General features: G+C 36.7%; 1 protein-coding gene across 9 annotated transcripts in view; it reads right to left on the bottom strand.

Moving 5' to 3' along the window:
- MEF2C (myocyte enhancer factor 2C) overlaps nt 1-20,953 on the bottom strand; it is a 140,344-nt gene extending 119,391 nt beyond the window's left edge. For 7 of the 9 annotated variants that reach the window (XM_088053996.1, XM_088054003.1, XM_088054001.1 and 4 more), the window contains exons 1-2: nt 20,808-20,953; nt 11,062-11,160 (exon numbers count right to left, since the gene is read on the bottom strand). The gene's annotated coding sequence lies outside the window, so the exon portion shown is untranslated. Of the gene's footprint in view, nt 1-6,949; nt 7,419-11,061; nt 11,161-20,807 lie in introns of those variants that run through there. The other 2 variants (XM_005533497.3, XM_005533499.3) reach the window with 1 other exon arrangement.
- Nucleotides 20,954-24,059: the final 3,106 nt, after the last annotated feature.

The raw sequence follows: 24,059 nt of genomic DNA, 5'->3' as shown, positions 1-24,059 counted from the left end.
GACAGCTTTTCCACCCAACTCCAATGAAATGATTTAAAACAGTATTCATTGAGAAGTCCAAATTGTATTTTTAAATGAAAAGTGCCGCAGTCAAGCTTCCTTCAGGGTGAATATGTTCTGAAACATTAAATAATTTCTCTGATAATCCAGATAAACCATTCTTAACCAATGGTTAAAAAAATACACTATTATTTCAACTATAATATCATATCATTTTTTTTTCTCACTAGAGGGAAGAATTTTATTCAAAATCACATAAATAGCACATGCTTCTGTGTTAGTTTCTTGTATTACTAAAATTAATGTTCCACGTGGATAGTGTTCTGCACTTTGTGGACTTGTGCTGATGTGTTTTATAAACAATTTCACAAGACTCCCACCCTTGCCCTTTGTACATACTTTGCTAACAGCTATTGATTGACAACTTAAAAGTAAATAGTGAAACTTAACGGAGCACGGTTTCCACAAGTGGCATGTATCCTATATCTATAAAAGCAAACATAAATAATGTTGTTTCTACTTCGGTTCACTTACACCTTGAGATTACAGCATGAGAAACAAGAGATGGTAATATTTAAGGTGAATTTCTGCACCGGTATTTGGTTAATAATGTTTATGATAAACTTATTTTAATCAGTTATACAACTGAAGAAATAAGAGTAAGATAAGACTTCTTAGATTTGAATCTAAGTTTCATATCAGCTTTATAACCTGGGAAAAGGAGGCAGAGAAGCTTTATGCCATCTGTTCAATTCTGTCCTTAATCTGTGGGCTGCCTTATGGTTAGCTTAAATGAAGGAAGCAGATACTGACTGACTTCCAGGACCAACTGTACTGGCCAAGATCTCTGGAGCTCTCTTCACTCGAACTCTTGCTGGCTTCCAACATCGGGGAAGGTGCCAGAAGGCAGAAATAAGTACATCTACCCTGCTGGAGCAGGTGACTACTAAAACACCTGCTCAGGGGATTACAAATGGGGCATAGTCTATCAGACTTCACTGGTGTGATTACTGAATCCATATTGTGCCAGTGTATTCCGTACAGTACTAAAATAATTCTCTGACAATTTGTCCAGAACTTGCTCTAAGTCAGATAACACAAGTGTAGGCTTTCCTAGGACGTATCTCTGCAATCTAAATGTATTTAGTTGTTTAAAAAAGAAACAAACAAAAAGTAAAAAAGGCTGGGTGGGGTTCTGTTTTGCAGTATTTCAGAGTATCAGTCCTACACTTGAAATGACAAAAAAATTCTTTTTTGCTATGCTTCCCTCTATTTTTCTTCCACATTTTCTTTCTCTTCACAATGCAAGTTGCAATGTAACTATATCAGAAAATTCTATCAATAGCATGTTAGCTTCCTGGCAGAATAACAGGTGTCGTTTGCATACTTTGAAACACTTTCAAGATGCGAGGAAGTTTAAAGGATAGGCTTCTATGTGATGTTTCTTGGGTTAAATAAATAACTGATCTCAAAAACTTCTCTTTGCCCTTTAAAACTACTAGGAGAAAAATGTTATATTAATGGGGCTGATGGCAAAACACAATCCTAAAATATGCATTTTTAAAATGTTCTAAAATCAAGTACTAATTCCCATGACCGAGATTTGCATATACAGATTTAACTCTCTGCATTCAGTCAGAATTTTTCTGTACATAGGCCCCTTAATTTATCACATGTACCTTGAGAAGAAAACACAAATTTTCATTATTCATATTAACTCTTAAACTTTGATTTTTAATTACAAACTAGTCAGTTTGTATTATTTTATTATTGTATTATTTGTATTATTTCTCTTTAAAACTTCTTGAATAGAATAAGTGCCAAGGAATTTAACTGTTTTTCTTGAAAGTCTTAGAATAACAGGCTTTATTTACAGTTCATTGATCTCATATTTTACATAAAATTGTGGCATTAATTGTGTAAGGAATTCTCAGTATTGGCTCCTTCTTTATCATTATAAGTGCATACCTGACAGATCCAATACACAGCTGAGCCCATAGGTTTTGTTTTGTCACACTGATGTTAGACAACTTTTTGAAAATTAAACTCTTCCATAAAATAAAAGGTAAAAAATTCTACTGTTGTATGACAGAAAGAAATGGGTTTTTTTAGGCATTCAGAAGTTATACGATCAGACTGCACTTGTAAGAAAGGGACACACTCTTTACCACTTCAAACTCCATCTCAACATTTTATGTACATGAACTCTTTTTCAGAAGTGCTGATCATCCATACATACGACTAAAAGAGTAAGATCCACATTTTGTGAATTTGAAAACTGTCTTAATACAGTTTTCTTCTTCATACAACAGTAAAATAATCAGGAGCAGCTACAAAATGTGTTAACTATTCTTTGAGGACTGTAGTGAGTGAGCATGTCACAGACCAGTGTTTTTCATCTTATTTGGCTGTGAGGCCCCTTAGGGTATATCAAACAGTTCTATAACTGCATTTATTGCCTATTTTGAGGGCTTACTTTTCAAAGCATCATGCTAGCAAATTTTTTAAAATTCCTGTTGGAGCCTAATGATACATTGTTGAGAAATCTGTATAATGCACATAAGAAACAAAAGGAGAAAAAGAAAATGTACTCTATATAACTTAAACTTTTCAAAACGCAGCTGGCAAAGCTATGTGAAAGAAAATAGAAATGCACCTTCAATATCCATTAAAATGAAACGTCTGAATTTACGTGAGTTTCCTGTCTGATTAAAATAACACATACAAAATTAAATACATAAATATTATGTACCACATAAGATGAAGAAAATGAAAGATCAATGTTTACATTTATAGTTGACTCATTAGTGTTTTATTATGTGAAACACTAGGAGGCATCAGTTGGGTAAAAAAAGGAGTTCTTTTGAAATAGTGTATGAAATTATCATAAAAGTTATCAGCTTTCTACTTTCAAACTTATAAATGTTAAAGGCTGTATGTTATAACTAAATTATGCAAATAGGAAAAACTCTATTGCCACTGATAAATGACATATTTAATAATATAGGGACAACTCCTAATTTCTTTGCTATTTTCAAATCAGACTACACACATGCTACACAAATAATAGTTTTACAACGCATTACATTTTAAAATAGAATGAAGTAATATTGTTTAGTTGTATAATTTTTGATAAATCTTCAAAGGCCTGACACATTTTGGGCACTCTCCTCTGCTTGTAAACTCTAAATATGGTTAAGTGCAGTGAATTTAGAATAGTTCTTGGCATTTTTTAGAGCCTAGGCACTTCTAACATCTTTTAATTGTGATTACAGGATAATATCTAGACAAATATATTTTAAAAAAGATACCAGAACAATAATCTACCACATTTTAATTTTATTTCCTCAAAGTGATGTATTAAAAAGTTTTTTATAAAATTTGTGTAACAATGCTACAAGTGGCTGTTCTTTCACTGTAAAGTCATATAAACCCAGTAAAGTCAAAACTGAGTTTTCCTTGCTTCAAATTGCATTTAGTAATGACTAGGCAACAGAATTATAGTTGTCCCATACAAAAATTACTTAAAACTGAAGTGTGTCTTGCTATGCTGCAGTAATCAGCTTTTATCGCTGCCCGATCAAAATGACATGTGAACTCCTAATCCTTCTTTTGTAAGGCACATAAGACTTTGTTGTTACTGTTGGTTTTGTGAATCGCCCCTATAAGCTGGTCTGATTTCCTAAAGATGACAGACCTCAGTGAATAGACAACCTCTATTGCGCTGCAGTCAATGGGACAGTGACATTAAAGTGAAGGACAGAAGACACCAGCTTTTAATCATCTGTCCACATGTATCATTGATCATCAGTTCTAAGAAAATTACCTTAAAGCTGGTCAAAGGACTCAAGTAATCATTTCTAAAAATAGTTTATAAAAATCAGTTTTTCAATTTTTCACTTGCACCGTCAGTGTTTGCTGACCAAAGTTCTTCTGAATCCATTTTGTTTCTGAACCAGGTTCCAAAATTGTATTTTCACGCTTTTCAAATATCAGAATTCTAACTCTGCTGTTAAGCTTGACATTTTCTAGCTTTCAGAATGAAATATAAAATTTTAAAATATTTTGTACCTAAGTCATTACAGAGCCTAAATGAATCCTTATAGAAAAATCTCTCTGCTGGTATGAAATAGCAAAATTAAAAAAATTAAAATGCGTAACAGATATAAGTGTTTTGGTTATTATTCAGGATGCTGAAGCAAGGACTATAAACTCTTTGAAATTCCGTAAGAGCTTATGTAGATTCATCCCCATCATCAGTGTTTTAAAAAAAAACCTGATACACCTTGATTTTTGGAAAAATTATCATACAATTTAGAATAATTATATCAAACAGGTAAAAATGGACCCTAATGTATCAAACACCAAGCATTTTTTTTCTTTCAAGAACCTTAGTGACTTCTTCCCTAATGAATTGCAGAAATAACTTCAGCTGTCTCTAAAGATGAACTAAACTATTTTGGTGAACAATAAAGTAACCTGTTGTAGAGAAAAGTAAAATGAAAAGAAATTAAGTTGGTAAAAGTATTCTATTCACAACTCCTGCTTAGTTCCTAAATTTCTATATAATTAATTACTTTAATCTACTGAATAATGAGTTACCAAAATATTTCTTAAGCAAACTTTTGTGAAAAGCTTCAGGAAGATTAATTTCTCACTATACGTGTTTTTTTAAAGAAGAACCATTTAGGAAAGGTATCTCTGGTTTTGAATATACATGTTGCAGGTAAATCAAATGTTTAAAAAAAGGAAAAAAAAAATCCTGGATCCCATACTGGAAGAAAATTCACAGTAAGAAAGTATTCAAACAATTTTCTTATTATGGTCCAAAACTAGAAGCTCAGGAACATAACTGTGAAAGACTCAATCTCCCACACTATTCATCATTTAGTACCAATTTTAATAAGGCTCTTAAACTCAAATTTTTTTCTTGGTCAAATAATCTTAGGAGGATGCAGACAGTATCTGATCCCTGCATTCTTTTATAGGACATTGAATGCAGCATTCTTTACATCTCTGTCCTATGAAAGCTTTGGGACTGGCAAGAGGTTTAGTCTATGGGTCCTGATCCTCTGAATGGTTATCCCTGTGACTTGCTCATTTTCACACGGGTAGTCTCAGCATTGCCAGCGGGACTAGTTGTGTAAGAACTCCTTGCATGAAAGAACCTTCTTCCCATGTTCAGATCCCAGAACTATCTTCTCATACTACATAGAGCATATTAGTATAAATATGTATAGTATATATGAACAACAAGTTTTGCAAATAAAGTATGTGTACAACCAGGAATACAGACACCTGGAGTTAAGGGCCATTTTCTTAAGTTGTTCTTCAAGAAATCTATTACTTCCAAAAAGGACTTAAGTGTGGGCAGATATTTTAGTGTAGGCTCATTATGAGTTATGTACTCATTAATACAGAAAGAATAATATATAATGGATATTTTAAGAAAACTAATAAAGTAAGAAAGTTTTGGGGGTTTTGAACTTAAAGTAAGGTACTTGGAATCCTGTAATAAATACAGTTCATAAAATAACAAATCCCCAGAGAAACCATATGACTTATCATTTGAACTGAAAATTAATATATAAGCAATACAGAGGTGCTGGAGTACTGATTCACAGGTGGTAATATTTCCATGCCCTGCCAAGCCTCTAGGGATTAGTTATTATACTCCATATAAACATCTTTACTCTTCAAACACAATAGGCAGGAAAGTGTCAATGAAACAAATCTAGTCTTCTAAATAAGAAGTTGCTTCTAAACTAATTTATCATTCATCTTATACTTATTTTAAAGTAAAGATATGAAACTAGGACATTTGCCATTAAGGTGATTGCCAGATATATGCAAGAAAAATGTTGTGTCAAGGCTATTCTTTTCTAATCATCAGCAAAGTACTGGTAAAGTGCCTTCCTCTGTTTAATTCTCTTAAACCTTTATTCTTAAATAGTGTATTACAGTATTTATTTAATAATGTAGTTATTTATAGTTAATTTATTAAATAATAATAATTACAATAAAGAAAATAGAACTCTTCTATAAAAGACAGTGCTTAGATACCCACAATGATTTGTGAAGTTTTGTATTGCATTGTGTTGCATTGCTTATTATTAGTAGTAGCATTAGTATTAGTATTATTATTAGCTTGTTTTTATACTTGTTCTGTTTTTCAGGCTGACAGAAGGTCACACTAAGTTTTATGGGAAATAATAAGTATTAAAGTCTTTCTTTTACATTAAACTTTATCTTAGCCTGTAAGTGATTGTACTGCAATTACACCAGCTACCTCTGTAATCCTGATTAGCTCTACTCCTTTGTGTTAAAAAATTTAAAGATTACTCAAGTATTGTGTAAAGACCAAAGCATACTGTTCCAAAAGCTGTTTGCAGACCATTATTTAAGTTCCCACATAAATGTAAGGGGTCTTTCCGTCTCAAATGTAAGTAATCAGATGAAAGATGCACAAAGTTGAACACTTGCAAGCATGCACTACCTAAACTCAAGACAGAAGAGCCTGTGATACAACAAAGTTTAAGAGCATTTAACTGAAATTAGATTGTTTCCTTAGTCTGAAAAATCAAAGTGCCAGCACTGCAAGGTCATTGCTTTTAAATCAACTAAGAAGCATCTAAATCAAATAAGCTTCCAGTACTTCATAATATCAAGCACATAAATAATGTAAACTAACTTCATCAAAGTTTAAACACTTATGACACTAATAGAGACAAGTCCGCAATAATTTACTAGAGAAGATTTAACTGTTACTTGTTTAACAAGTTACTTTTAAGCAGCTGCACAGTCTCACACTAAAACTCTGAAAGCAATCTCGATCCCAGTTCACATAAAATGACTGATACATTCTTCAAACGCGATAGGAAATGTACCTAGGGTTTTTGTGCCATGCCCACTATATCTTATTCCGACGCTGAATTTCACATGTACTTACATTGTAAACAGTTTGCTGTTTGGCTGATCAGACTAGTCCTTCAGATATTTTTCTTTCATAGGAAAAAGAAAAAATCCCTTTACTTCTTCCAGTCTTAAATATTCACCACCTGGTTCAACATGCAGCCGCCTTGAATCACACACACAACCTTCAAAGTCAATCCAATAAGCAGCCAGAAGATGCCTGGGGTGTGTGTGTGTGGTGCGCGTGTGTGCAGCGTGGAGGAGGAGAAAGTAGCTGAGCTGCTGGTCGGATTAAAAGTAACCGGACTCGTCCTGAGATCGTCCAGGAAGGAAGTGACAGCAGGCGAATGGGAAAAGGCGAATAGCTCACAGCCTTTGTAACATCGCGGAGGGGAAGGGGGAGGCGAGAAAGGGATTCAAACTACACGCCTGATGAGGTGTCCTTTTTTGCTTCTCTCTTCCTCCCTTTTCTTCTCTTTCTCCGTGTCTCTATTTCTCTACCTCTCCCACAATCCCAAACGAATGACTCTCTCTTCCCGAGCTGGAGAAATAATCAGTTTCACTCTTGCAAAAAGGGGGCGGGATCAGATCCCGAAAGCGTTTTAATAAAACAAACATAGAGCAGCAGCAGCAGCAGCGGCAGCAGCTCCTTGCCCCTCTAGTCTAAACTAGATTGATAGATTGCTCCACTACACTACTTTAATTATGTATATGGTATGCAGAATAAATCACCGAGCATCAGCACCTCAATCAAGCACTTTTTAAATGATAATTGCATCTTGGGTGAATCAATCTTTCCATTCCTGACATTTTGCTAATTTTAGTTTTACGGTGGGGGTAATGGCATATGCCACACGCAAACCTAATGACATCCTTTATTATACAAAGCGAAGACAAGGCGGCGAGCCGGTGCGTGTTTTCCCCCTCCTGGCGAGGTAACACAGCCTGCGGAGGGAAGGCAGGAGGGGTGCGGACCTGGGAGGCGTGCAGCGCCCGCGGCAGCGCATCTGCGCCGGTCAGCGCGGCCGGTCAGGGCCCGCTGCGGGGCAGTGACCGAACTGGCCCGCTCCCGGGGACCTGCGGAGCCCAGGCTTCGGAACGTCCCCGCGTGTTGCATCCCCGGCAGCCCCGAGGCGGCACCTCCGGAGTGGCTTCGCCTCCGGCGGGGAGGGGCGGGCGCCGAGAGGGGGCAGCCGGCCCACGGCCGCCGGCGTAGCCCAGAGGGCGCCGACCCCTGCGCCGCCTCCGGAGCGCGGTAGGGCTGCGGTCCTGCGGCACTTGCCCCCGCCCCCCCGAGACCTCCTGCCCTGCCCCTCGCACCTTGGCTGGGCTCCCCCTCCCGAGCCCTGCTCCTGCTGAACAAACCAACTTTCCCAACTCTTCCCGCTCCGCTTCCCGCCACACGGGGAGCGGCTCCGGCGCAGCGCCACTTTCCCCGCGGCGAGCCGCGGCCGGATCCCGGCCCGCTCGCCTTCTCGAGCAGGTCCCGGCCACGGGCGGCTGCCAGAGACGGTGCCGTGTCAGACTTACTCGCAGAAATGCGGCATTGAGAGCACGCTGTGTGTGGACAGGGCTTTATTTTTTTAATAGGTTCAGTTGGTTTTACAAGTGGACTGAAAGGACTGCACTGTGAGCTTGAATCCAGATTAAGCACATGCAGTGATTTGTGAATAAAACTGGATCTTGCACGTACTTCTTTAATTTTTATGCTGATACCCAACTTTTATGATCCTTTGGGAGGAGCAGGGGAGTTTGTAAAGACGCAGAGTATTATTTTTATGATAGATTAAGGTACTGGAAATAGGAACAGCACACGTGATAAAACCAAACGACTGAATTCAAACACAGCAATAAATATATTTTGGGGTTATTTTAATACAAGTCCTTGGTCTCACAGTCTTTTCCCCTAGAAACATCTCATTGGGCCACTGACCTACTTCCAAAGTATTTGACAGTGAATAAATACCTTTTCAGTTCCACTGTACTCTTTAAAACATGGATGCTCAAAGCAGTCAGAGGAAAACAAAGCTCAGGTAGTTCTAACAAGCACCCTGCAATTGCTCAGGATGCAAATCCCTAGAGAATACTTCGGGTCTCATCCATGTCCTGCTCTATCTGAGTGAGAGGGCACGAATCTCCATGTGGTGACATGCTACAAACGTACCCACACGTATAAGGACAGTAACACTGAGGTGCCCAGAGCCACCAGGCAATCAGATGCAAGCCAAGCACATTCTACTCAGTGGTGAGAGGCGCATATGCACGGCAGTGACAGCAGAGCCTGAAAAACGTTGGGAAATACATACTTTCTCAGCCTCAGGTCTGCCGTGAAGCACAGCAGGAAAGAAATACAGAACAGTTACACAGTTTGTACACTTGCTATGCCTCTAACACAGACGATTTTGGTCCCTCAGTGTGGCACCCAACTATCCAGTAATATTTGTATATTCTTAGTGGCAAAAATAGAAAATTATGTTAAGACTTGGCACTTTTCTGCTCTAATTGAAAATGACTGGAATTTGCTTTATTTTGTGCAGGATGCGTAAGTTTTCTGGTGTCTGGTTAGTAGGTAACACAGCCCTTCAGGCGAGACAGAACGTGAGCACTTCATATTTTGAAAATAATTATTACAGTAAGAAAATATTTCAGAAAAGTATACAGCAGTTTAGAAATTCAACTACACCTCCATGTGGGCACTTGTGGTCTAATCTTTTTATAGTTGTGACCTTCACATACTGGAACACCTTAAAGCAATGCCAAGTTTTTGTCATGAGCACAATTCATCAAATACATGTAAAGGGCATCTTGATTTTTAAAGCAGGATTCAGATGCTAGATGGACAAACATATAAGGGGCAGGATCAGGATTTGTCACTTGTTCCAGTGGTAGACAAGGCACGAATTTATGCAGAATAATTTGGAGTGTTTAGGGGCTTTTGTTTCCCTCTCTTTGGATTTATTTAATTTAAAAATTGGAAATAATTTCAAACAGTAAAAAACCTTTGTTGTAACGTTTGTACATGTACTGAATTTCCACAGATTTCCACTCTTTTCAAATTTCTGGCACAAGACTCAAGTCTATGTTTTTCTGCTGTCTACAGTCCATGTGTAGATCTACTGACAATTTTTTTCTCCCAATTTACCACCTGAGGCATGCAGTGTCTTAAACTATGAGACATCAGTCAAAATATAATAATTATAAAATCAGATCTCCAAAGGTTTATTAAAGTGTATATCCAAGTACCTCTTTCCATTACAAGTGTGATTACCTCAAGGTAACATTTCCTTTGAAGATGATTATCAAAGTCCAGTTTTGTTCTTTTGTGGATGCAGAACATATTTTTCCCTTGGGAGAAATGAGATTGCCAGCTTACATCCTTTAATGGTGTTTAAACTGAAAAGCAGTGAGGTTACTATGAAATGATCCACCTCCCTTGCTTCTTAACCCTGGGCTAGCTTGATTTCTATTTTCTGTTTAAAGTTCTGCTCAAACCCATTCCACTCTACATCTCGCTTTCTTCCACCACCTCCCTATTTGTAAGAGCAACACAGTATAACTCTTCTTCCCATGTCTGGCTGCTTTTAAACTTGGCCCACGCTGAGTGCAGCTCTTGAAGAGTGCTTTATGAAATTATTTTAAAGTGAGCTGGGGCGGTTGCCACAGCAACCCACCCTGAGAGAAATCGAGGCTATAGATTAATCTACCCCACAAGATTATTCAACAGTACTGTATTTGTTCTTCATTCATTCAGAATATTCCCTCAAACCATATGCTTTTATAATGAACAAAAAGATATAAACTCAGATAATTTCAAAGATAGCATGGTATGTAGTCCATGAGCACAAATTAATTGCTTTGTAAATGAGATGACATGTACATGATTCTTTGTAAAACTGTTTAATTGCAAAAAAATGTATCTGCAAGGTACCACAACTGACATATTAACTTCAAATAAAATGGCATGCCATTACTAAAATAGTGTTATCACCACACATATCACGCAATGATTACAGAAAGCCTTTGTCACAGGTGTACCTGTAAGTATATAACACAGTAGAGTTTTGCTCTCCAGGTTTTGCTTTAAACAAAAATCTAAAAGTAATAAACAGTACTTGGTGATATTAAAAGTAAAAAGTATTAAACACTCACCACGTACTCCCTCTTTATTGTCAAAATCATCCGCCTCCAATGCTTTACTTAATCTTTCCCATGGTAGTTACTTCACAGTTTACAATTCTTGTTCGGCACCTTGGATGTTTAAAAGCACAAAAGTAGCATATTATTAAAATGCAAACCTTCAATATATTTTAGGAGATTAATGAAGTAATTTCTATAAAAAGAATATGAATCTTTACTGATGTGCACTTAGGTCTACCTTACTTTTAAGTAGCTTGATGTTTTCAGAAGCTGTTATAAACTCCATCTAAATCCTACCTTAGGGATGCTACACTACCAGTAAAATTACAAAACTATTGATCGCAGGCTGTACTTATCCTCTAGTCGGTATTTATGCTTTGACATGCATTTTGGAAAAGGCAGTCATCTCGTTGTTTAATAAATGCCTGTTTAAAAGGCCAGGGTGGATTATAAAGTGGCAAAGCTCGGCATATTAATTTTTTTTCCTCCTACCAAGGGTAGGTATGTGTGGTACCAACACCAGACACGCATGTCCATGGGTGTGCTTTGAGGAAGGCAGCCCCGGAGGTCCCGGGCCGCGCCGCGTCCCCGCTCCTGTTCCGGCGGGAAGGCGCTGTGGCGGAGCGGGGCCCGGCTGAGGCCGGCCCGGCGCCCACACGGCCGAGCGGGTGGTCCCGGTGAGGGCGGGCGGCGGCAGCGGTGGCTGTTCTGCCGCAGCTATGGCTGTGTGGGACTGGCCGGGACCAGCACACGGCCGGGAAATCCTGACCAACTCCCGACTCTGGGGTGGTTGGGAGCAGAGCCCTGACCCGCGTCCCCCGGCAGAACTGCCCTCATGCAGTGTCTGCACCGGTCTCATCGGCCCCCTCCGGAGCTTGTCCAGAGCCTTTGCCCGGGGCTCCGACCTTTCAAACTGGTGGTGTCGCCACTGTGGGGGGCCGAAGCGCGGCTGTGCAGTGCCAGCGGAACCCGGGGTGCCAAGCCCGCCTTCTCAGGGCCGGGCCGGAGCAGGGGCTGCTGCCTGCCGGCCGCGGGACGGGCGGGGCGGGGTGGGAGCCGAGGCCTCGGGGCTTCGGAGAGGGCTGGAGCGGCCCAACACGTAGGGCCAGGCTTGGGAAGCTCCAGCAGCGCATGGCAGTCCTGGGAATGGACAGATCAGTGTCCAGCAGGCTGGTGTTAAAGCCGTGGAATGAGTGAGGTTCGATGGGGGGCCTGGAGTTCGACTAATACTGGGCATTTTCTGTTAGTTTCCAGCCTTCTGGAAAGATGTTTCTTCAATTCCCCACTCCCCCTCTCTCCCTCCACAGCCTTTTTTTTTTTTTTTTTTTTTTTTTTTTCCTGAATGAAGAGGGTTTTTTGTGCTCCCCTGCTGATATTTTCAAGGGCCTTTGCAAGGAAGAGATTGATTTTAGAGGGAAAAAGGCGCCAAATGCGTTAAGTCAACAATGAAAAAGGGGTTTGTTTGTTTTGCTAAACTGATCCTGTTCTAGTAATCTGAAGTATTTCATTGTCACTAAAGGCAGTTTCTGAAACAGTAGTTTGCAAGTTACTGTTGTCCTTTAAATATCTCATAAACAGCTGCCCAAAGATTTTTTTTTATCCAAGACGTTTTTTAATTCTAAATTTTAAAAAAAACTGTTTTCAGAGTAGAGATAGGAGATAACTTCTTCACAGACAAATACATTTTCTTTCAAAGATTAGACATTACTAAATTTGTCATAAGAAGTGTAAAAATAGAACTTATCACTTTGTGAATGACAACGCAGATTGATATTAGAATTAAATCTGTGTCTAGTGATAACCACTCTTACCATACATGCATTTTAGGAATAAGTAATTCTTAAGGTATGTATATTTTAAAAATTTTTCTTCCAAATGAGACTGAAATGCCATCTGAAGGAATAGCTATAGAAATCCTGAATCTCCTGCTTGGTGTGGAACATGGAGGCTGTGGAGCTTATATGGTGCGTCCAAAGTCCCCTGAAGTCTGTTGAAGTCCAGTGTACTCTGACAGGCTGAGATGAGATACTTAAAATGGAAGCTCAGCCCTATGACACTGGCCACCCAGATCTAGCTTTTGCCTCGAAATTAATTTTTGGGTATGCTCTAATTCCAGTTCCTGTAACTGTCACTATCTCTCTGTAAATCATTCAAATGTATTTATGGTACGACAGTGTTCCACCAGATGTATAGAGTTTATGTATACACATATGCATTTTAGGGGTAAAACTCTTGTAGCCCATGATCTTACTAAGTGTAAAGAGCGGAAGAATTTAACTTACTAACCTCTTCCTTGTTAAGGTTTATGGACTCCAAAAATGTGAGTCTAGGCTTGCCTGAAAGAAATGTATCAAGGGTTTTGAAGTTTTTCAGTACTAGTAAGAAATTGGCAAGCAAAACTTTAGTCTCAGACAAATCTCAGTAGCTAGTTTCAATTCTACATCCCTTCCTCAGTCTCTTTTGACATAAAGTTAATTAGGTAAAATTTCAAGCAAAATGGGCTTTTTTTCTTTTTTTTTTTTATGCAAAAAATACAAAAATAGATCAAATATGAGCTTAAAGTGGAAATTTGGAATCAATTCCCCATCTTAATAGGGTTTAAGTACAGGAATGTATTTGAAGAATAATTTTGGAAATGCTGTCATTTTAATGAACTGGTGTTCATCAGTCTCATAATTCTGCATCTTCATATGCAGAAGCATCAGATTTTTTTTTTTCAAAATCAAAGCATTTGGTGGAAGTGTAATTTATTTTATGGTTTAATAAATCTGTGATTAAAGTCTATCTAGATTTTTAAACAACCTTTGCCCAAGAAATACAGTATCTTTACTATTCAACTCCCTTGCTAAGCTATCTGTCACAGCTTCTAGATGATGCAGAGTAAGTTTACTTTTACTTATTTCATTGTTAATTTATTCAGCTTCAGAAGTCTTAAAACTTTGTACCATTAGCTGGGTATTTCTAAAGAAGTTCCTGCTATGGCAGTTCCTTCTATTTATCTCTAAGAGGAAAGGCTTCCATAAATTGTTTCAGAATTGCATTTCAGTAAGGAGCACCCTTTTTATTCCTCCCACCACTCTTATTTGTCCATGTGATTGCCTGCCATTGAATAAGGAGAATCTCCCTGTGATTCACTTTCATTTTGGGAAAATCTGTGAGGGAACTAGGAAAGGATTTTTTTAGGCTCTGCGTTCCTTTTCTTTTCCAGAAATGGAATCTCCTGACTAAGGTATTGTGATATTTTCAGATATTTTGACAAAAAATGCACAACTCAAAACAAAAAATATGATTGCACCCCCTTGCTAATTGTGTGACACTCAAGTTTTTGTCTATCTTTTACTGAGTGATGATGTGATACAGAAGCAGACAGCCATAAATGGCCAGAAAAGGCTTAATTAAGTATTCTGCAGCTGCTACAAATTATTTCAGCATCTGCATCTGTGTAGACAATGAAATTCATGGTAATTTTGAGGGCCAAGCAAAATGGAGGTTTGTTTTGGATGGACCTCTAGCCACAATTCAAATAAAATTCAGAATCAAACATGTTCTAAGGAGCAAAAAAAGGTTGGTCAACTTCATCTCCTGTTGCTGAAGACCGCATGAATGGTTTCCCATTCTGGCTTTAGGTGTGTAGTCAAATGTTGTACATGAAAGGCATGTCTTAGAGTATTAAATTTTTTTTTCCCCCCTAAAAAATAATTTGCAGGGGTTTCCCAGATTAGACTTTGAGCTATATTTTGGATAAGCAACCAGATTTTTGTCATTTCTCTGACAAAATTTGTCTCTTATTTCAGATTTCATACCACTTTCTGGAATGAAAATTGGAGTAAACGATGCACAAATTTTAGTGGTCAATGATCTGACCTGTTCTAACAGAGATACTTACACCATAAATTGAATAGAGAATACAATTGTGATAGATTAGTATATGGAATGAGGGTATGAAGGTATTACTCTCAAACTTTTTTATACAGATATGCTTGCATGCAGATACCAGGAACTAATAAGTTATTCTGTGGACATTTTGACAAAATGCACAGGTTTTGGGTATTTTCAAACTTTTCAGTACTAAATTAATGTTTTTGTTTTGTCTTGCAACATCTCAAAACACAGGTGTTGATCTATAAATATGTCTTCTAAGTGCTTCTGTAATAACATCTCTGTTGTAAAAACAAAAATTACCACAAATATTTTACTGGATGATTTAGAGAGGCCTTTTGAAAGTCAACAGCTCTTCTTGGAAAGTGAAGAACTTGTAATTTCTGTGACCATAAATGTAATTGCACAATAGTTGGGTCAGCTTTTAGATGTGATGGTGATACTTATATTAATCTGTTTAAACCTTCCATGAGCATCCTGTGTGAGGTTTTAACTTTTCTCATGAAAGAACTTAAAAAAGTTGGTATTATTGATGTTAAAAGGAAACCAAGCCTCAGGTCATGTTTAGATATATATACTTTGGTTTGGATGTATTTAATCTGAAATTGCTGTTAATGCCATATGATCTAGTCAGATCTTCTTTGTACAGCTCCTGTATGATGCACAGATTTAAGTTCCCATTTCTGGTCTGTTATGTTCTTGCAAGTCTGCACCAATCAGACCAGCAAGATCTGATTTCAGCAATGACTTTTTACAGATAGCTACCCTAACATGGCTAAAGGAGAAGAAATCTGAGTACTTAGTTGAAGTTCCTTCAATTAGAAATTATTATTCTTGTAAGGCAATTAAAAAACATACAGACACAACTTCAGAATTTTCTTTTTTTGTTAAAAAATTCAATTAATTTCATTCAAATATATGTTGAAACTTGACCTAATTGACCTAATATATTGTTAGCCTTTTTAGTTTTAAACTCTCAGTAGCAAATAAACATGTTATGGTGACTCTTGTATTTGTCTTTATATTTTAATTCTACAGCAGCTGGAAGTTCTGGGCTGTAAAAATTTTTTATCTCTGGATGTGACTGAATTTTTTTCTTTGCTGCTGCTCAGCTAAAGGGGCAAGAGCTGGGGAATAGGTACATGTTCGGAAGGGGGTTAGAAAATTTAGCTCCTAAGTAAGACTGAAGGGTCTTTTTGTAGTTTACATATTCATCTAGGGGAAGGTAAGACAATAGGAATATGGGCAGAAATAACTCAAGAGGATTGTTGCTAGTGGGGATAGAGGGGTTAAGAATTTTTGGATTAAATTGAGATTCAGTGAGGAGTTCCCACATCCTTTTTGCAGATTAAACCTAGCCGTTTGGAAGCTATTTAAATAAATGGTTTCTCCCAGGTACAAAGGAACCAAGTTCTTCTTTATCCTAAGTGGAGGACAGTTCCCTTCTATTAATGTGGAGGAAAACAAACCTAAATCTCATTTCAGTGAGACTGAGGTGGAGTATTAAATGACTAATGAATTGATATAGTGCAAGTACACATAATTAAATGGCCAGATGTATTTTTGCAAGGGTAGGAACAATCTTCTGATATACAAGTAGATTGTTTCACAGTCTCTTGTATTTTTCTCAGTGTTAATATACTCTGATAATTATTGCACACGATAATGATTTGTTATTACCCAACATTCTTTCTACAATAATTTTAAATTTAGGAGATGGATTGATACTAGGGAAAGGGTAATTTGCATATAGTCATATAGGAATTTAAAAAATAAAGGGCAAGAATTATTGCTGCAGGTATCTACAGCAAAAACTATAGGAAGCACCCATTTTATATGCTTCTGTATTGTTACTGTTATAATAATGAAAGAAAGTAGAGAGAAATGGAAATTATTGTGGGAAAGCTTGTTTGTTAAAAAAGAAGACAAAAAGAATGCAAAATGTAGGGACCCATAAACAGAAAGGTTTGTTTTGCAGGACTAATCCTTATCACGTTGGTATCATAGTGTTCAGCTTTCAATGTTTTGCCCTTATGTTTGCACAGGATACAGCGCATCAGCTACATTAACATTAGATTGCACTTCATATACTATAAGTACAACTTTTAAGTATGTATGTAGAAATAATAATGCTATTTAGCTATATTTATGAACAGAGCTGTAATTGCTGTTTCATTTCATTCATTCCATTATTTTATTTTATTTTAATTATTTTTTCCTGTGCAGTTATTTTACATGCTTCCAGTAAACTTGTGTATGTTAACTTAAATCTAGATAGAGTTAGTCATAGGAAATATTGTGCTTTTGTCTTTATTGAAGATTTCTCAAGTGGTGCTTTCAGACCTTGTCTCATAAAGCTAAGTTGCTTTCAAAAGAAGAAACTCATATCTGACTGTGTAATAAATTGTCAGTAGTTTAATTGGAGAAGACAACTCCCATTAACAAACAGTTTTTGTACTTGCACACTGTGACAAGGGGTGTACTTTGAAACCTGTCCTTGTTACTTAGTTTATGGTGAATGTAGAGTGCAACATTATTTTTGAAATGGGATAGGAGGGTGGAGCTCCAAGCAGTCATCGAGAGTGGTGCGTGAGTACGCCTTCACCTGGGAATGAGCCGCGGTGGGGTGCAGGGGTGGGAGCAGCTGCAAAGCCATCCATTTGCAGCCACCAGGACTGCTCAGGGGCACGGAGCCCTCGGGCAAGGCTCCAAGTGGCTCCCTGCGTTGCAAACAGACCTACAAAGAGGTCCTCCACTACTCCTAATGGTAATCTGATCCTTTGATTCCAATGGTCACTGTCTCAGACCAATAACCAATTAATTTCTGACCAAAACCATTAATTACTGAAATTCCAAGAAGGAAGTTATATGTCTTTTTTAGGAAAAGATTTTTCCCACTGTACCATAGGGAAAATAATTATAAATTTAAAGTATATCTATATTTAATAGATATAATATATACTAATATATTATATATTATTATATATATATCAATATTTTAAGTAATTCTTATGAAATAATTATTAAAGTAATAGTATTAAAGACATATTTAACAATTATATCTTATATAAATAAATATATAGCATATATATAATATATATTTGTACATTCACACACTTTATATGCACAGGTATATGTATACATGTATATATATGTGTGTGTATATATATATATATATATAAATGCACATACATTTTATAACAGAAATAGAAAATGGAAATGTTTCATGTTTAAGGAACTCTTGTGTGAAGCTGTAATTATGGCTATTAATTCTATTCCCCCACTGATTTTTTTATCATCCCATCTTCTTACCTAACTTTTATATGCAACTTTATTGTCTTCAGTGGAAACTGTCCAGTTTTTGCCAGTGTAAGTGAAAATAGGTTTTAAAATACCATGTAACAGTATATAAAAAAAAATTAAATTAACTTTTGAAGAACACAATCTGGGATGTGAATCTCCTAAATTGAGATTTTTGCCAAAACTTTGTGGTTAAATCCCACTTTTCATTTACATGCACTATGGAAAAACTAATATAGATATCCTCCTTTCACTAAAACTTAGATTTACTGGAAAATATGATTGAAAGCTGAGCTACACTGTAGCTTTAAAAAAAAAAAAATGAAAAGATAGTGGTAGAATAAATTGCCATAGTTTACAAAACTGACCACAGAGCTCTTAGTTAATAGTGAATATTTGTTACAAAAATAAAAGAATGTACCAGGCATTTTAGAGGTGATTCTCTTTCTAACTGAAATAGTTATGAAGTTTCAGTGCATTAAATTAGGTTTTCCTATTTCTTAATATCTCAATATTTCATTAATAACAGAAATATTTCAGACTTTCACTTAATGTGCTGAAATCTGTTGATGACAATAATAAGTTACCAGAAAGACTAATTAAGAGCACTCATTTAAATGTAATGGTCTAAATTAACTAGTGAGTAATCTCTACCTTTTGAAACATTAAACAGTCTTTTTCTAGAAAAGGAAAGCATCTTAACTTTCACAAAATACTTTTTTTTGCCCACAGTGCAGTGAAATACAGAATAACTTACCTGGAATTCCATTAAATTATTGATGAGTTTGTCACATGATTACTGTTTCTAAGCCTTTAAGATCAATACAGTAAAATGCTGATGAACTTAGAGTGTACTGAACAAAAGGCTCTAAACTACAGGCTTAGTGTGGCATGTACAATATCTAGCTAGCTCCAGGAATTGCCATTACTATTTACTGACTTCTTATTTGACAGTGCTTGGTTTGAATAACTGTTTAGGGGATTTGGTTTCCATACATTACATGTTATCTATGAAACAGCAGAGTTTTACAGGCATTGCTCATTTTAAAGGCAGCTATAGTTTTAAGGGTTTTGTTTGTTCTATATTCGATACTTGATCAGAAAATGTATCTTTCGTATTTAGAAGTTTACTCTTTGACTAGTGATGTTTAAACCTATTTGCCTTTTATTCTCACATACAGTAGGATATCTTTGCAGCAAATAAAATTGTGATTATTTTCATATAGCACATTCCAGAAACAGAAATAATCTCGTCTCCATTTTCCTGTCTCTGAAAATGAAGAAAATGGATGGTGGCTATGCCTGATCTACCTCTGCTGAGGTAGGACTTCCCTGTAAACTGATATGGGTCCCACACCAAGAAGCCTAGCAGAACCAAAATCAAAGATCAGGGGGTTTAAAAGGGCATTATTATTCAGATACTATTATTAAGACTAATCTTAGACTACAAATTGCTGATATATAATTTATTCTGATATGTGGGGGAGACCTACTACAGAAATAGTCTAACAGTATATTAACATATGATTCCTTTTTCTCCCCCATTAGTGTCTTCTATGCTGCGCTGTGACTTGTGACTATGGAATCTGTTTACTGAAAATGATTCATATGGTTAAATTTTCTGTCTGTTTACTCACTTAAATAAATGTTTTCAATTTAACACAACAATTTGTAATGAATACTGTGAAACACAGTTAAAAGAATGAGTTCTTGAAATAGAAATAATAATAAAAACGCTTTTCTCCTCACAAAAATATTTATTTTAACATGTGGTCACATTTTCATGCATTTCCACATTACTTGAAATCTTATTGTTCTAGAAAAAAAAATATTTTTTTTCCCCATCATCTAGTTTCCCAGTTCTTATGCAAATTTAAGAATGCACACATAGGCATAATTTGTGATTTTAAAACAAGGGAATGGGTAAATTTCATGATATCTTAAAAAAGCACCATGTCAAGCAATGCTCTCATGAAGCCTTTATAATTTAAATTTCACTTTAGTTTAAGGCAATGGCTTTGTGTGGCAAACCTTTGATTGTCTTGTAAAATGCTCTAAACTGTGTTAATTTCACTCATTTATTACAAAGGAAACTTAGTTGATGTTCAGAAGGAATTTCTAAGCCTCAGAATGACTGCTGAAGCTCCGAATACTGAGCAGTCTACAGACAGCAAATCCTTTTGATTTATTTGGAAATTACCAGAATAATTCATTTATTTTAAAGGAGGCAGATGGAGAGAGCACAGAGTACACCCTCAGCCAGCACTGTCTAGCTTCTGCTGTTGCTGCATGTAATCCTCTATGTTCTTTTCATTCAGAATCATAGAAACAATTTGAAAGAAAGTGAGTAGAAGTATCCAGTCAGTTTACAGAAACTTTTCTTGACAACAGAAGCTAAAATCAAGCACTGTATCAAGTTAAATGCAAAGCACTCTACAAAGATTATCTGCTTTCTCTTGAAGAAAGCTTTGTGAGAGTAACCATGAGCCTGGAGCTGAATCACCCAGTGCTGTGGCAAGCAGAACATTCCAAAGACATAAGAATAATTATTTAATATTTTTTTTTCTATTAAAACTTACCAGTGCCCTTCTTCTGCTTCTCCAGGAAGTTGTACCCGTCAGCACCTGCTGAGGGCTTCGTTGATCAAAAAATCAGGTAAAAAAATTCCTGTAGAATAAAGCCAGACCAGCTGGCTTTGAAGAGAAGCCCCCCAGTTTGGGTTGTGTTTGCCTCACTCACCCTCTGCACTGCAGACCCGGGCTTTTTCTCCTTTGGATGTTGACCTGTAGGCTGCGTGATGTGCGTGCACAAGTGTCTGGCAGGCCAAGGTGCACCTGCTTCTGTCACTCCCAAGTAAATTTAGCTGTAAAAGGTATCACTGACAAGCAGACCTTTGTCAGTGCTGGCAAGCGAACAGAGCATTGCCAACCCCCTTCAAAAGTACTTTGCAAGTTCAAATGGAAAATATCTACTCAGTCGTCTTATCCAGTATCCAGGAATTGGTTCTTCAAGAGGAAGGAAGGCCAAGAGGCTCATGTATGGCAAAAAAGTTTCCTCCTTTAAATAGATGTTAAAATTACATTATTCCAAGAGGAATCTATGAACAAGATGAGGCTGTGTTCTCTTAATTGTAGCTGGAAGAAAACTTTTTAAAAATAGGAACACAGCACACAGAAATTTCAATTCAGGTTATCAAATTGTGCTAACTGTTAAAGTTGATTATCTTTGATAACTCATTGTGCTTTTTTCCCAAATATTATAGTATTAGAAAACTAAAACATACCATGTAGAAGGTATTAATTTCATTCCCAAAATTAAAAAGCATGAAGAATTGAGAGTCTGAATTTCAAAATCACATTTGTAGCACTTATGCTGTCGTAGTCTAGGAACCAGCCACTTTTAAAATGGGACCTAAAGTAAATGGAGGCTCTTTTGAAGGAAGTGATGAAAACTTGGTATGACTGTCCTTATTTATATTTATGATTTATTTATAATTTATATCTGCCCCTTGCTTTTTATTTTTTCTCTTTTTTTCTTCCTGGAGATAACTTCTGGTTCTTTCTGGAAAGAAAGGTGTAATTTGCACCAGTGTGCTTTCTCACAGAGTTAAAAGTTACCAACATAGGTGCTGGGATTGGTAGTAGCATACCTAGATACTCCATTTTCCCCTCAAAAACTAGGCCATAAACTCAAGTGTCTTTAAAGAAAAAAATTCAAGGGTGTCTATTTTGCTCTAATATGCTATTCAGAAGGAGCAAAGTGTTCCTTTCTAACAAATGAGATGAAAATTGTGGATCAGGAGCTCTTTGTAAGATAAACAAGGTTCCTATTTATTTACTTGTATAAACAACCACTCACTAAGCTGTATGTCTCTGCAGGGGTACCCTTTCAGATAGGAACATGGACCTTATTGGCATCATCTTGTATCCATGGAAACATTTTAAGTACCTCTCTCTCAATATGTACTTCGCTTATTCAGGGTTCAAGAGCTGAGTACCAAATAAGTAAGTGTTTTTATTATTTTCTATGTGTAAACTTGTTTCTTGGGGTTCGTATCTGCTGTAATAAAGACCTTGTACTTTCATCATGTTTGATACATCAAGTATTTCATTTCAAGCCTCCTATCCACTCTATTCTTAGATTAAAATTAATTTTCTAAAAGTCCTAATGAATGGAAATTCTGAAATTTCTTGTTGTCCTCTACTGTTTGAAAAACAATGATCGTAGTTCACATTACCATCAAACTTAATCACTGTTCTCATTGCCTTAAACTAGTCTAGTTTTCTGTATTTCTGAAAAGGAATAGGAAAAATTAATAGTAATTCAGACTATTTTTTCTTGGTAACAGCCATACCCGCTCATGTCACTGTGTAGTAGGTCGCAGAAGTTGAGAGCTTAACGATTGTCTTGAAACTGAACCAAAAGAATGAAAATAAAGGAGCTTATTCTGGGTTTTTACACAGAAATGACTGGAAAGCAAAATAATAATTTTTCTTTTAAGATGTGTCTGCTACACTAGCTAGTTAAAATATCAAAGCATAGAGCTAAAAGAAGGGATTTTGTGTCTCTATATTTCCATGCAGAAAAAGAAACACTGGCATGAACTACACTTATTTTCAAAACTATCTTTCTGAAGAAGATCCTTTGCAGATCACATGTAGTTATTTCAATATTACCTTGGCTCAAATTCAAAACTCTCTTGTAATTCCACCTATTAATTAGTACAACTGATGCATGCTTTTAATCTACTTTGATTTAAAATATATGAAAAAGAGTTATTGCTATCCATTAGTTACATTCTCTATGTATTTTTAAAGAATCCTGCCTTAATTTTGTTTATAAAGAGCATTTTCTTCACCTGAGCCAGGCTGAAACAATAAAATACCTTGTTAATTATAACTGCAATCAGAAAAACACATTTCTGTCTGCAAAGATCCAGTACTTCTCACTGAAATTTTAGTGGTTTAGAGATTTTTCTTGCTAAGTATATATCCCTGCATATTATTTTCATTTACCACTCTTGCTGTTTTTATTTGCTGTGTTGTGTCCATAGTCCCTGATGAATGCAGATGGCATAAATGATTTCTCCACTGATTAGGCTGGAACAGTATTTGTGTGGAAATTCTGTAAAACTTTGTTATGTGATAAAAATTGTTACCTTTAAACATGCCAGATTCTCTTTATCAGGTTTATACTTTTATTTAAGGATATCTGTTTACAAACGTGTAATCATTTTATTTAAGAAGTATGATTATAGTGTAGGCAAGCTGAAGCTGTCTGACCCCCTGTGAAAGCCTTAGTGAGTAATCTGCCTGTGGGCTGGCCTGTTTGCTCTGCAGATTGCCACATGAGACCTAAGATTGTGATTGCTCTCAGGAACTTTTACTCTGAGCCAAATAAGCATATCAGAGAGGTGAAACTTTCAGCCTCCAGAGAAGGAAGCAGCGCACATGGCAATCTTTTCATTTCCCTTTCATCGTGTCCCTGACCTTGTTACAAGGTCAAGGTTACTGGGGTACTAAGTGGGGAAGTAGAAAGAGAACCAAATCTCAACTCAGCCCTCTCTGTGTTCAGCCTGAGGTTGATGAGGAAGCTCTGACCTTGTTTATTATCCTGAAAAAAAATTTTGCTACACACTTGAAGGATTGCTCAGGTGCATTGCAAAATACAGTGGAAACTGGGCTTGACTCTGCTGTTTTGAAATGATGGAACCAAGATTTGCTCTGTTGACTCCATGTAACTGGCAAAAATCCAGTTCTTCCTAGCCACAGACCTTAGGGAGAGAAAGGAATTTGGAAAATTGGTAGTGGTATCTCTTGGGCACATAAATC

This window comes from Pseudopodoces humilis, chromosome 4 (assembly GCF_049639895.1).
Source record: "Pseudopodoces humilis isolate 2021_Gansu_Grassland_sample_001 chromosome 4, ASM4963989v1, whole genome shotgun sequence".
NCBI classification, from domain to species: domain Eukaryota; kingdom Metazoa; phylum Chordata; class Aves; order Passeriformes; family Paridae; genus Pseudopodoces; species Pseudopodoces humilis.
Note: the sequence above shows the minus strand (reverse complement) of the source record. Positions and strands in the feature narration are given on the sequence as shown.